The sequence below is a fragment of the Grammomys surdaster genome, unplaced genomic scaffold (genome assembly GCF_004785775.1).
Source record: "Grammomys surdaster isolate TR1022 unplaced genomic scaffold, NIH_TR_1.0 118923, whole genome shotgun sequence".
NCBI classification, from domain to species: Eukaryota; Metazoa; Chordata; class Mammalia; order Rodentia; family Muridae; genus Grammomys; species Grammomys surdaster.
Genome location: NW_021615187.1, coordinates 1025 through 16486, shown reverse-complemented (window position 1 = coordinate 16486; position 15462 = coordinate 1025). Strand labels below are relative to the sequence as shown.

The 15462-nt window shown below is 35.1% G+C and overlaps 1 pseudogene; it reads right to left on the bottom strand.

Annotated features, from left to right (window-relative positions):
• Window positions 1–309: 309 nt before the first annotated feature.
• On the bottom strand, window positions 310–6467 carry LOC114635865 (annotated as a pseudogene).
• Window positions 6468–15462: the final 8995 nt, after the last annotated feature.

The following is a 15462-nucleotide window of genomic DNA, read 5'->3' as shown; positions in this document are numbered from 1 at the left end:
CCTCTGACCTGAAATGAAGTCAAAGATATTTTCACATGCATTACATGTGTTAATATTCTCACCAGTATGCATTCTCAGTTACACTCTAACAGATAAGCCAAAAGTAAAAGATTTATACTTTGAATACATTTGAAAGTTTTCCTCCATCTAGTATTCTCTAATAAATTTTAAGATGCTATTTCTTGGTAGAGGGTTGTCTCATTTACTTCATTCATAAAGTTTCTATACTGTATGAAATCGATGATAATTTCACAGACTGACATTGTGGGAAATGCATTTGCCACATACACAAAATTTGTAAGGATTATCTCATGTATGAATTCTCTGATGCCTTCTCACATTAACTATAAGGGTAAATTATTAATCACATTCATGGCATTTGTAAGGTTTTTCTCCTGTATGAATTCTCTGATGACCACGAAGATCCGATGGTTGGGCAAAGCATTTGTCACATTGAGTGCATTTGTAAGGTTTCTCTCCTGTATGAATTCTTTGATGAATACTAAGACAAGATCGATAGGCAAAGCATTTGTTACATTCACTACATTTGTAAGGTTTCTCTCCAGAATGAATTCTCTGATGCCTTCTCAGACTGTCTTTTTCAGTAAAACATTTGCCACAATCACTACATTTGTAAGGTTTTTCTCCTGTATGAATTCTCTTTTGAACACTAAGATGCGAAGTTGGGCAAAGCATTTGTCACATTGAGTGCATTTGTAAGGTTTCTCTCCTGTATGAATTCTTTGATGAATACTAAGATAAGACCGTGTGGCAAAGTGTTTGTTACATTCACTACATTTGTAACGTTTCTCTCTTGTATGAATTCTTTGATGAATACTAAGATAAGATCGTGAGGCAAAGCGTTTGTTACATTCACTACATTTGTAAGGTTTCTCTCCAGAATGAATTCTCTGATGCCTTCTCAGACAGTCTTTTTTAGTAAAACATTTGCCACAATCACTACATTTGTAAGGTTTCTCTCCTGAATGAATTCTCTGATGAACACTAAGATGCGATGGTTGGGCAAAGCATTTGTCACATTTAGTGCATTTGTAAGGTTTCTCTCCTGTATGAATTCTTTGATGAATATTAAGATAAGATCGTGCGGCAAAGCATTTATTACATTAACTACATTTGTAAGGTTTCTCTCCTGAATGAATTCTCTGATGCCTTCTCAGACTGTTTTTTTTTAGTAAACCATTTGTCACATTCACTACATTTGTAAGGTTTCTCTCCTGAATGAAGTCTCTGATGATTTCTCAGACTGCCTTTTTCAGTAAAGCATTTGTCACATTCACTACATTTGTAAGGTTTCTTTCCTGTATGAATTCTCTGATGAATTCTCAGAATGCCTTGTACAGTAAAGCATTTTTCACACTCAGTACACTTATAAGGTTTCTCTCCAGTATGATATCACTGATGAATACTAAGTTGGTCTTTTGTGGCAAAGCGTTTGTCACAGTCACAGCATCTGTAAGGTTTCTCTCCTGTATGAATTCTCTGATGGATGCTAAGATTGAATTCTTGTGTAAGACATTTTTCACATTCACTACATTTGTGAGGTTTCTTTCCTGGATAAATGCTCTGCTGACATTGTAGATTGTCTCTCTGGGTAAAGCATTTGTCAGGTTCACTACATTTGTAAGGATTCACTCCACTATTATTTTGTTTCACCAATGGTTTATGTTTAGAGATAAAAATCTTATGAAATTTTGTATTTCTATTGTGTTCTTTTCTTTCTATGTGGATTCCTTGATTGAGACTAATGATTGAACACACATTTAAACTGTTTGCACATTCTTTATACTTATAAACTTCTTCAGTGTTCCCAGTTTTAGGTCTTCTTAGATTTGGGAATTGAAGAGATGCATTTTTGTTGTGAGTTTTATGATATGTACTTTGGGTAGATTCATGAATCATATTGCTAAGTTTATTGCATTTAGAAGATTTTTCTTGGATATTCACAGGCTCCTGGACAATGTACAGTGTGTCTTGATCCAAGACCTGCTCATTCTTTCGACATATGCGATGATTTTCTGAAAAAAGTGCAATTAGAGATGTCAGAGATTACTTACATGAAGATCAAGTGATTCCATGACCAGTGTTTGCTGAAGTTTTAGGTAAAATACACATTCTCATGGACTCATGCACTCAAGAGAGTTTATTTTCTTTTAATCATTACATGGATCCTTAGAAGAACCTCAAATCTGATCTATATCAGATGATAGGAAATAACAATTACCTTCTACAACTTACTTTAATATTGTGCCAGCTACCCAATTCAAAAATATTAACCCATAATTGTTCCTGCTTAAAGGAAATACAGGGGCAATGAGTGGACCAGAGACTGAAGGATAGTCCATCCAGACACTGCTGCATCTGGGGATCTATTCCACATGCAGACAAGAAACAAAGACAGCACTGGTGATACAATTTAGTGCTTGCTGACAAGACTCTGATACTGTTGTCTCCTGTGAGGCTCTGCCAGCACCTGGACAACATAAATGAATACTTGCAGCCAACAACTGAACTGAGCATGGGTCCCCAGTAGGGGAGTTAGAGGAAGGATTGTAGGACCTGAATGGATTTGCAACCACATAGGAAGAACAATATCTATCAACCAGACTTCCCTGACCTCCCACGGATAAAAATCACTAAGCAAAGACTACATATGGAGGGACTCATGTCACCAGCTACATATGCAGCAGAGGATTGCCATATCTGGCATCAATGAGAGTGGGGGCCCTAGGTACTGTGAATGCTCAGTGGCCCAACATAGGTGAATCCTAGTGCAGTGCAAGGGCATTGTGGGGTGGGTAGAAGAGCACTCTCAAATAAGGAGGTTGGAGGGACCAAGGGAAAGAGGGTTTACAGAGGAGGAACCTGGAAGTGGGATAGTATTTGAAATGTAAATAAGATAAGGAATTAAAAAAAAAGAAAATTGTACTTTGCAGAAGCTAGGACAAATAAGTGATCAATCTGTAATGAAATTTGAAAAGTAGATCTCTAAACAATGTATGTCTAATATTATAGTTATAATTTGATTCATAGTGACAATATGTAGCCTTGGTCAGGTATAAATTTATGATGTAACAGACATTGACATGAAAACCAGTAAATAGTTTTATTTCAGCATCCTAAATGAAAGGATAAATAATCATGTTTCAGAACTAAACCAATTTTCAAACAGTAAATAAAAAATTTCTCCATAACAACAGCTCTGTATACACGTGAAATCTTTTGCTGTTTTTAAAGTCATAAGTGAGGGAACATTTTAAAGTAATAGTAAGATTTAAATACTGCAACTAATTTATGTATAGAAATATAATTCCTTGTTCTGAATATTTAAAATTTGAACTTGAAAGACTTGAATCAAGCTAGATTAGTGGTAAGGAGAGACATCAGAGGATATTGCACTGATTACTCTTCCAAAGAAAACACAGAAATGTAAAGAAAACACTATGAAACATTATGATTTTAACCAGAAAAATTATGATTTTCCCTCTTTTGGTGGTCTGTAGACAAGTTTCCATAACCACAAAGTGGGAACATTGAAAGAAAGAATCAGGAAGTCAAGAAGAAATACATTCTTACCCACAAACAAGAGATTGTTGTAATTCTCCAACATCACATCCATGTAAAATGCCCTCTGAGCAAAATCGAGACATTCCCATTCCTCCAGTGAGAAGTCCACAGCCACATCCTTAAAGTTTAAGTGACACTGGAATGGAAAATTATCTATTTGATACTGGACCAAAATCATTCCTTTGTTAAAAAAGAATTAATTAAGGTATACTTTGTGATACAAAAGATTGAAGAAAATATTAAACCATAAATGTTTTCAAAATGTTCTATGGAGAAGTGTCTGAAGTTGTGAATTGCTGCTCTTCCACAGACAATCTATACAATGACTTAATATAATGCTCACATTTAGAAAGGCTCTCACCTTCATGAATTTTCTTTGATTTATTGAGACATTAGCAGTAAATGAAAGATTGGCCACCATTACTACATTTGAAAATTTTGTGTGCAGTTTGATTTGTAGAATATCTTTTAAAGTCCTCTATTATGATATTTGTTTCTCAGCACCCACAATGCACTATACTACACAATGGAATGTTAAAACCAGTTCTTTAAAATCCAATGATCTCTTCTGAACACTACTGGCAGGAGGAATAAACAGCACATATGCATACATTCAGGCAAAGGTAACCAATATATTTTGAAGAAAATGAACTTTAACTTTAGTAAAAAATATTTTGTAAAACACTAAGACTTTGTATCTCTGTTTCTCTGAGAGTGCATGATATAATTATTTCAAAAGCAGTGATCATTTACGGAATATAACATATACAATTGATGTCGATATGCAGTAACGTAACTTTATAAAATATGGGTTGATATCAAATAGAATCCTAGTGCCACATTATAAATTGTCAAATTATGATGACAAGAAACATGCTTTCAAATTTTACAGTGCATGGCTTGCTGAAATATGGACACCTGCTTATTCCTGTGTGCAGCTGCATCTCACTTGTCTGTATTACAACATATCTCTTTAACAGTCTGAGGACAATTTAGAATGTTACATCCTTTGTACAACAAACTGGTAGAATATAAAATGCAGAATTAATGGATGAACTAAATATCAGTTTTTTTTTAAAACAGAATAGAGATGCAGCATCAGGGCACACATTCAACATCCCATATGATGCAGAAAATAAAATGCTTTAGGAAGTTATTTTATGAGAATATATTCAAAACTATAAAGTAGAATAAAGAGTATTTGACAGCATTGAAATGTTTAATATTTTATATAAGTTGGCATGATCAATACATATAAAAACAATTTCATAAATTCCACATGGTCTTTCACTACAGATGGATTAGATATGTATGTCTGAACAAGTGGCATAAGAAGCAATGAATTCCACTGGAGCAGAATAATTTTCTTTCATCACATTTTGTTTTCAAATTGAAGGAGAATTATACTAACTCTTCATGAGTATTTAATAATTATTCATAATAATATTAACAACTTAAAATTTCAATCTAATTTTAACCTTATTTAATTTTCTTCAGAATTTGACCACTTATGTATCAGAATTGTAGCTTGCATAGAGAAGTATGATCTATAATTCTTCCTTTGTTCATGAAAACTGTAATGCACTGATTTTATACTGTCTCTATTACAAATGAGACTCAAAAATGTAAACCTGGTACATAAAAAATGCCTAAGAGGTAAAGTTACTTACTGTTTTTCCATAGAAACCTAATTTAATTCTTTCTAAACATATTGTAGCTCAGTACTATGTCTGACTTCAGTCAGCAGGGTATGGTGCTGCACTCTGGGTTTTAGGAGCATAATGTATATTCAGTGTACATAAAAACATTCAGATAAACACTTATAAAGAAAATTATATTGTAATGAAAAATAGAATCATTGCTACAACCCTTCACTTATGTAATGCATAATTTGGCTGAAGAAGAATAACATAGGTTCTATCAAGCCTTCTTCCTTCTAAAGAACCAATACAAAAAATTAGGAAGAACATTAATTTATGTTTGAAAATTGATGGTTTGTACACAGCACCAAGGCAATGTCCCATAGAAAATTCTCACTAATGTCTTTCATGTGGTGAAATGAGAAGATGAAGAGCACAGGACTTACACTGCTTCTAAAGATTGAAATCGAAAAGAAAGGAAAATACCCATCTCTATACTGAGAATTTACCACAGGGGCTGTATCTCTCATGAGACAAACAGATTTCAGGTGTAAACACTTCAATAATTACTGTGTGACATAAAATGTCAAAAAGAGTTGTCAGAATACTGAAATCTGCGTCAGCTCACAATCACATCGTTGGAAAAAGAAAGATAATTTCATTCCATCATCTGTGCCTCTAGAGAGCTGATACATTTACTATTAGGATTCAACACATTGGGTCCCTTATAATTTTACTCTCCTACAAAATTTACTTTTCCACATATTGCTTAGCAATATGAATTTGTACATATTTCCATATCCAAATTCACAAGCTTTTGTCTGGAAATCTGACCATCCATGAAACACAATTGATGTGACACAAGAGATCTTACTTCCACACTAATATAAAAGGACAGAACTTTATCGAATGTAGGAAAAATCCCATCAATATGTTCATTGAGAATTATTTTTAATACATGCTCTTGGAGACCAGCAGGTCTCCAGTCCATAGGAATTTTACTTCCTCACAACATAAAATCCAGTAGGAATATGAAGATGTTATATACATGAAACAAAAATATTAAATTTTCATTATCACAGAGGAAAATGAAGATCATAGAAAAGAAACCCTTATATAACATTACATATATAGATAACTAATCTTTTGAACAGATTGAATAAAAAGCAGATTTTTAAGAAGTGTAGACAGGACACTGACCTGGGGAGTGTTTATCAGAGAAGCACTCATTCTTTTTGTTCTTCTTCTCCTAGTTGCTGTGTGAGGAACAAAGGTTAGAATTCTTAAACTTTCACATTAAGGATTGAAAAATTCAAAGATGAAAAATATATGACTCTATTACAGAGAATGGTAACCCCATTAAAAAAAATTATTAAAAGCAAAATGATACCAGGTATCTTGACAACATTTCTACAGATGTGACACCATGCGATGAGTTGTGTTTTGATAGGAGTATAATCTGAGGACTATTTCTAACCTCAGAAATTGCCAGGCACAAACACAGAACATATGTATACCTGCTGTAGAACACTAACACTCAGGGTAATTACTGAAAACTTATCTTCCTGGGACTAGAGTCAAAGACAAATAGCTAGTGGGTGCTAAGACTGATTTATAAAATTGAATGGAGTTTCATTAGTAATCACACTAGAATACAATATCTGAGCCTTTTATGAAATTCCAATTCGTTCTATGCAGAAGGTAAAGTATATGTCTTTTCCATTTGTGGCCTGTTGCATTGGAATACAAACATTCTCTCTGATAAATATGTTGTAGTGCCACATGAAAGTAAGAATTACTGACATGGGTCTCCTGCTATAAATACCCACACATACACAAACATACAGGTGTTTAAACATAAATAAAAATGTAAGAAGTTGTTCTGAATGTTGAGGTATTATTACTATGAAAAGTTCTCATGACCATGGTATCAGCACATATGTAGCAATTTTTATGTACTACCTTCATCTTATAATTCTCACATGTCAAATATTTTTCTCTTGGTATTTAGCAGATACATGAATAGTTTCATTCTATGACCCTGCATCAGAAGTTGAGATTGACAGTTGGAAATAGCAGAAGGGTGGACTGCTGTGGAAAATCATATAAAATTAATGAGAATTGATGAGGAAGATGATAATTTCCTAGAAACAAGTTAACAAGTAAGCTTTCAATGTCATAACACTAGACCAGACAATAAGGAAATGCTGAAATCAATGCACTCAGTGTTTTAGCAAACACTGTAGAGGGCTAAACAGATGCACCCCTAAATTCTAAAATGTACAAAGAAAAAAGTAACAGTCAATATGCACCACCATACATTAAAAGAAGTGTCTCTCTAAAGGACATAAAGTGAACTCAACTTGATTTCATGCCAGAGATGCAAGACGATTTCAACAAGCACAAACCAAACAAGACAAGGCTCAAAATATGAACAGTGAGAGAAGGCTCACAACCATGTCAACATACTTATAAAATGCCTGGGACAAAATATCACGGAGGATCACTAGAAAACTTCTGTATACTGTGAAAACAGAAGGAACATCCCTTAGTTTAATGAAGATAGTAGCCAAGATCTTAAACCTATCATTACAAAAATTATAGACAGCTGTCATCATTCATTTACTTTTAAAAGAGAGACAAGGATGTGTCAAGCATTCAAACTAACTTATCACAGTGCAGGAGCACTTACATAGAGCATGTAAGACACAGAATGTTTTCAATCTGTCTAATAAGGTAAGGCAAGAATTCTAAAATTACAAGAAACATAATTCTTCAATTCAAAAAATACAAATATCCCAAGAAAAACTCCAAAATGATCATACACTTAATAAGCTATTTTAAAGATACAAGAAAATATCACTAGGTTTTATACATTTCTAAAGAAGAATCTGAGAAGTCAAAAGACTGCTCAGTGTATAAAAAGGTCTTCGATATGCTGGTGTAGCATACAAACTGATAAACAGGCTCTCTAGAATGCTAGGTATAATGAAGCATCATTCACTCTCCCTAGATCCTGGCCCCTTGTGCTGAAACACCAATCTGTCTGACAATATATGTTCACCTGTGTACCCATGGTTTTACATGCTTCCTCCATGAATTTACCATGAATACACAGAATCTACTTGAAAACTTGGAACTGACATTTTCTCAAATATACAACTATTTCTGAATAGACATTATTCTGCACTTTCGAGCCTTCCAGTTATTACTAACACATGTTACAACAAATCTTTTTACCCTAGTCAAAGTTTAAATAGCTACATGTAGTGTTCAGACACTGGGACTCTATATTACTGCATGGCATTTTAATCTAGCATTGCCTAGGAAAGTCTGTCAGAGATTGGCTTCCGGATTCCCAGATGTACCTAGCTATTCTAACATCTAAGTGCTATAACAGCCTGTAAGTTTATACCATTTTTCTTGTCCTATCCCTTACCACCAAAATGATGACACCAAAATCATTATAATACCATACAGTAGTAATAAATACTTACCTATAGAATAAAATCAGGTGAATATGGAATATTTTCAAGCCCTGAAATAATACAAGTGCAAATTCTAGTGTTAATTTCTATAAAAGTGGCTACTACTATTGACAGTGTTTAAGGTATATTTGAATGTAGTAAATCATTAAGACATGTATTTAAGTCAAGAACCAACTTAGATAATAAACAGATGAAAATGTGCACAAGAGAATCAGATATAAATTTTCCATGAGGACTCAGGTAATATGGCAGCTCTTGGGAGGAAAAAGTGAATGCAAGAGTACTCATGTACAACACAGGAAAGCTCTATCCCACACAGGAATGGAGAACAATGGGAACCATAATATACTACCCACAATGCCAGCAAAATCTTCTAGATTACAAATCCTAAGGAATAAAATCTCATAAAGACCATTGTTTCATCCAGAAATCTTCCAAAAACTTCACTATAAAATTCCTAGTACAAGTCAGATTAGGTGAAACAGATATCCACATAATGAAGAGTATTATTTGTGAATCTTCTTTTCACATCAGGAAGAAATGTGCAGATCTAAACTGACAGCATAACAAGACAAAGATTCACATTCTTCGCCATTGTACTTAATATATTTCTAACCTACCTACAGGGGATGGAGTGAGGATAACTGGTTAGGAGCACTGTGTCTTCATCCAGATGACTAGAGTTCCATAACAACACACAAATGGCAGCTCTCATGGCAGAGTATTGTATTCTTTCCTCTGAGTCTGCAGATCCTGCACATGTGTGATTCACCAACATACACACAGACTAAACACTCACAGTCAAGAGACAACAAGAAAATAAACACAAAGAAAACAGATACAACAGTCCTAGAAATCGTTTCTTTTTTCATTAGATATTTTCTTTATTTACATTACAAATGTTAACTTGTTTTCCCCAGTTTCTGATCAGGAAACCCCTATCCCATCCCCCCTCTCCCTTCTTCTGTGAAGGTACTCTCTCACCCACCCACGCACTCCTGCCTTCCCATCCTGGCATTCCCCTACAGTGGGCAACCAAGCCTTCTCAGGACCAAGAGCCTCTCCTCCAATCCATGCCTGACAAGGCCATCCTCTACTACATATAAGGGTGGAGCTATGTGTACTTTTTGGTTGGTGGTTTATTCCTGAGGTTTTTGTTTGGTTGATATTGTTGTTCTTCATATGGGGTTGAGAACCCCTTCAGTTCCTTCTGTCCTTTCTCTGTCTCCTCCATTGGGGATGCTATGCACATGGCAGCAAGGATCTGTCTCTGTATTTTCAGACTCTGGCAGAGCCTATCAGGAAACAGCTATATCAGGCTCCTGTCAGTAGGCACTTCTTGGCATGCACAAAAGTGTCTGAATTGATGACTGTATATAGGATGGATCCCCAGGTAGGACAGTCTCTGGATGGACTTCACTCTCTGCTCCACACTTTGTAGGATTGGACACTCTTTTCCCAATCTATTGGTGGCTATTTTGTCCTATTGACAGTGTCCTTTGCCTTATATAAGTTTTGCAATTTTATAAGGTCCCATTTGTCAATTCTTGATCTTAGAATATAAGCCATTGGTATTCTGTTCAGGATCTTTTCCCCTGTGCCCATGTGTTCAAGGCACTTCCTCACTTTCTTCTCTATCAGTGTCAGTGTATTCTTTTTTATGGCGAGGTTCTTGATCAACTTGGACTTGAGCTTTCTACAAGGAGATAAGGAAGGGTTGATTGGCATTCTTGTACATGCTGACCACCAGTTGAACCAGAATCATTTGTTGAAAATGCTCTTTCCACTGGATAGTTTTAGTTTCTTTGTCAGCGATCAAGTGACCACAGGTGTGTAGATTTCTTTCTGGGTCTTCAATTCTATTCCATTGATCTACATTCTGGTCTTTGAACCAATATCATACAATTTTTATCACTATTTCTCTGTAATACAGCTTGAGATCATGGATGGTGATGCCCCCAGATTTTCTTTTATTGTTGAGAATAGTTGTAGCTATCCTGGGTTTTTCGTTATTCTAAATGAATTTGTAAATTGCTCTCTTTAACTCTATGAAGAATTGAGTTGGATTTTTGATAGGGATTACATTGAATCTGTAGATTGCTTTCAGTAAGATGGCCATTTTTACTATATTAATTCTGCCAATCCATGAGCTTGAGAGATCTTTGCTTCTTCTGGGACTTTGATTTCTTTCATCAGAGACGTGAAGTTCTTGTCACACAGATCTTTCACTTGATTGGTTAGTCACACCAAGGTTATTTGTCACAGTGATGGGTGTCATTTCACTAATTATTTTCTTAGCCTGTTTGTCTTTTGACCTGAGGAGTGATATTGATTTTTTTGAGTTAAATTTATATCCATCTATATTGTTCAAGTTGTTTATCAAGTTTAGGAATTATCTGGTAGAATTTCTGGGATCACTTAAGTATACTATCATGTCATCTGAAACTAGTGATATTTTTACTTCATCTTTTCCAATTTGTATCCCATTGACCTTCTTTTATTTTCTAATTGCTCTGGCTAGAAATTCAAGTACTATTTTAAATAGTGTCTAGTCCCCGACTTTAATGGGATTGCATCAAGTTTCCCTTCATTTAGTTTGTTGTTGGCTCTTGGTTTGACATATATTGCTTTATCTGTATAGTTATGGGCCTTGAATTCTTGATTTTTTCCAAGACTTTTAACAGGAAAAAGTGTTGAAATTTGTCAAATGCTTTCTCAGCATCTAATGAGATGACCATGTTTTTTTTTTTCCCCCTCTGACCTTGTTTATATAGGGGATTACATTGATGGATTTTGGTAAACTGAACCATCCCTGCATCCCTGCAATGAAGTCTGCTTGATCATGATGGATGATCATTTTGATGTTTTCTTGGATTCAGATTGTGAGAATTTTATTGAGTATTTTCATATCAATATTCATAAGGCAAACTGGTCTGAAGTTCTCTTTGTTGGGTCTTTCTGTTATTTAGGTATAAGCATAATTGTGGCTTCATTGAATGAATAGATTATTTTTCCTTCTATTTCTATGTTGTGGAATAGTTGGAAGACTATTGGTATTAGATCTTCATTGAAGGTCTGATTGAATTCTGCACAAAACCCATCTGGTCCTGGGCATTTATTTATTTATTTGTTTACTTTTGGATTTGGAAACTTTTAATGACTGCTTCTATTTCTTTAGTGGTTGTGGGACTGTTTAGATTCTTTATCTGTTCCTGATTTAACTTTGGTACCTGGAATATGTCTAGAAAATTGTCCATTTCATTCAGATTTTCCAGTTTTGTTGAGTATACACTTTTGTAGTAGGATTTTATGATGTTTTGAATTTGTTTGGTTTCTGTTGTTATGTCTCCTTTTTCATTTCTGATTTTGTTAATTTGAATAGTGTCTGACTAACAGACAGTATTTGAATACAGACTATCCCTCTGGTTAATCTGGCTAAGGGTTTATCTATATTGATTTTCTTAAAGAACGAGCTCCTGCTTTTGTAGATTATATGTATAGCTCTTTTTCTACCTGGTTGATTTCAGGCCTCACTTTGATTATTTCCTGCCATCTACTCCTCTTGGCGGTATACGCTTCTTTTTGTTCTAGAGCTTTCAGTTGTGATGTCAAACTGCTACTGTATGCTCCCTGCAGTTTCTTTTGGAGACACTCAGAGCTATGAGTTTTCCTCTTAGCACTGCATTCACTGTGTCCCATAAGTTTTGGTATGTTGTACCTTCATTTACATTAAACTCTACAAAAAGGCTATAATTCCTTTATTTCTTTATTTCTTCCTTGACCAAGTTAGCAATACTCGTTGAATAGAGCATTATTCAGCTACCATGTGTATCTATCTGGGCTTTCTGTTCTTTTTGTTGTTATTGAAGAACAGCCTTAGCCGTGGTGATCTGGTAGGATACACAGGATTATTTCAATCTTCTTGTACTTGTTGAGGCCTGTTTTGTGTCTAATTATGTGGTCAGTTTTGGAGAAGGAACAATGAGACACTGAGAAGAAGCTATATTCTTTTCTTTTGTTGGGATGAAATGTTAAATATAGAATCTGTTAAATCCATCTGGTCCATAACTTGTGGCTAGTTTCACTGTGTCTCTGTTTATGTTCTGTTTCCATGACCTATCTAGTGATGAGAGTGTGGTGTTGAAGTCTCCCGCTATTATTGTGTTAGGTAAAACGTGTGCTTTGAATGTTAGTAAAGTTTCTTTTATGAATGTGGGTGTCCTTGCATTTATTTGGAGCATAGATGTTAAGAACTGAGAGTTCATCTTGGCAGATTTTTCCTTTCGCCAGTATGAAGCCTCTATCCTTATCTTTTTTGATAACTTTCGGTTGAAAGTCAAATTTATTCAATTTTAGAATGGCTACTTCAGCTTGTTTCTTGGGGCCATTGGTTTACTATTTTTTTTCCAGCTTTTTACTCTGAGGGGATGTCTTTGTCACTGAGATACAGTTCCTGTATGCAGCAAAATCCAGGGTCCTGTTTACATATCCAGTCTGATAGTTAATACCTTTTTATTTGAGAATTCAGTTCATTGATGTTAAGAGATATTAAAGAAGCTGAGCAGTGTTGGTGCACACCTTTAATCCCAGCACTTGAGAGATAGAGGCAGGCAGATTTCTCAGTTCAAGGCCAGCCTGGACTACGTAGTGAGTTCCAGGACAGCCAAGGCTATACAGAGAAACCCTCTATCAGAAAACAAAACGAAACTAAATTACAAAAATAAACAAAAAAAGGAGAGAGATTAAGGAAAAGTGATTGTTGCTTTCTGTTATTTTTGTTGTTACAGTTGGAAATATGTTTGTGTAGCTATCTTATTTTGAGTTTGCTGAAAGAAGACTACTTTCTTGATTTTTCTAGAATACTTTTTCTCCTTTTCAATGAGAGTGTAACAGCATATATAAACAAATTACACTCAGAGAATCCTTTGCTTTTGGCAAATTTTTTACGTACTGATGAATACAGGATCAAAATGCTGAATTTCTCTCTGTATATAACATTCTTCAGTTAGGACCTGGATTTCTAACAGTACTCATCTCAGTAGATGAAGAGACAAAAATTGAGAACTCTAGAAATGATTTCCTTAGGATCACTCAATTAAGACTGATATTTAGGTAGCATTTTAGCTTGGATACGATGGGACCCACTTCTAATGAAAGATCACTTATAACTCAAGGACATAGAGAATGTTTAACTTCATGGTGACAATATTGTACCCTACTGAGCTTCTAAAATTATCATGGCACAACAATGAAAGGAGCCTAACAATTTACAAAAGGAAACACAAACAATCAAAAAGTCAGAAAACTGCCTTACAATGTTCTTCATTGTTTCAGAATTTCACTGTAAAGTGTCAAAATAACACATATTCACATGCACCCTACACATATGTACATGTGTGATAATGAATACTGGTGATGAATAAAAAAGATGGGACTAGACTCAGGGCTTTAATCCCTCCACTGTGGAGACAGATGCAGATCATATGAATATAGGAGGTTCCTCAGGAGTGGTTGTTTTTTAAGTCTCTAAAGCCTTTGAGAGCATGGTGACTCCACAAGCCCCACTACAATGTCTGTACTTATGGTTATGTTTCATCTCTAACTCTACCCAGGCAAGGCAATTGCTCTAAACAATTCTCCACTGTATTCTCTAATCTATTCTTCCCACTCAGTCACTGGAAGACTTCCGCATAGCTGTCAGGATGCTCTGGATCTGCTCTACACCACCCCACATATGTGCTATCTGCCTAGAACAAAGTTGGATCTACTAGGAAGATATAACCTAGATATTGCCTCCTATTCTAGATTATCAAAGTTTAAGCATAACATTCTATATAGAAATCCTGCCAGCTGATCTAATGTCACACATCAAAAGAACTGACAGGCTGGAACTAAAGCACATTGACAATGTTGATAGAATATCTCTACCCCAAATCACTAATGCAATCCCAATGCTCATGACAAAATGAATTTTGAAACAAACTCAAGAGACAGAACTCAAAATACAATTCAAACACCATTCAATGGGGTCAATGGACATAAAGAAGAAACAAGCACAGGAACTCAAAGAAGTCAGGAACAATCTGAATGAAAGACAAGAGAACTCCTGTAAGTAGCTAAGGAAATAATCAGGATAATGCAGGATGTGAACATTACATCTAGAGAGATAAAAATGTAAGGAATCCTCAATCTGAACGAAATGAGAAATGAAATCTGTGAGCCTGGTAGTAACAAAATGGAGAGGCAATTCACAAAGACACAGCATGCAGAAGACAAACATCAGTCTTTCAGTGGAAGCTGAAGGAGCTGGCTCAATCAAGGAAGTCACAGGTGACACAAATTTAAAAAAAAATTCTTTTTGAATGTCAGTAGAAAGTTTATTTCAAGAGTGATACAATGGATTGGTCTTTCACTCCAGCACTCAGGGGCTCAGACAGGAAGAACTATGTGAGTTGATGCCATTCTAATTTCCATATCAGGAGACATGGAAGTAAGACCCATCTGCAGGGTGAGACTCTGTTTTATAAACAGTAAACTGAAACAAGAAATTAAAGCTATATTTTCTACATTGATAGCAAAACCAGTTAAAAGGTGCAAGGTTATTAGACGACTGATTATATAGGTTGGAATGAATTTGTCTCCTATTGACTAATACTTTTGAAGCTGGATCCTCATTTGGTCATAATGCTTTGGGATATGTAGTTTTAGGAAGATTACTGAATAAAGTATGACACTGGGTGTAGGCTCTG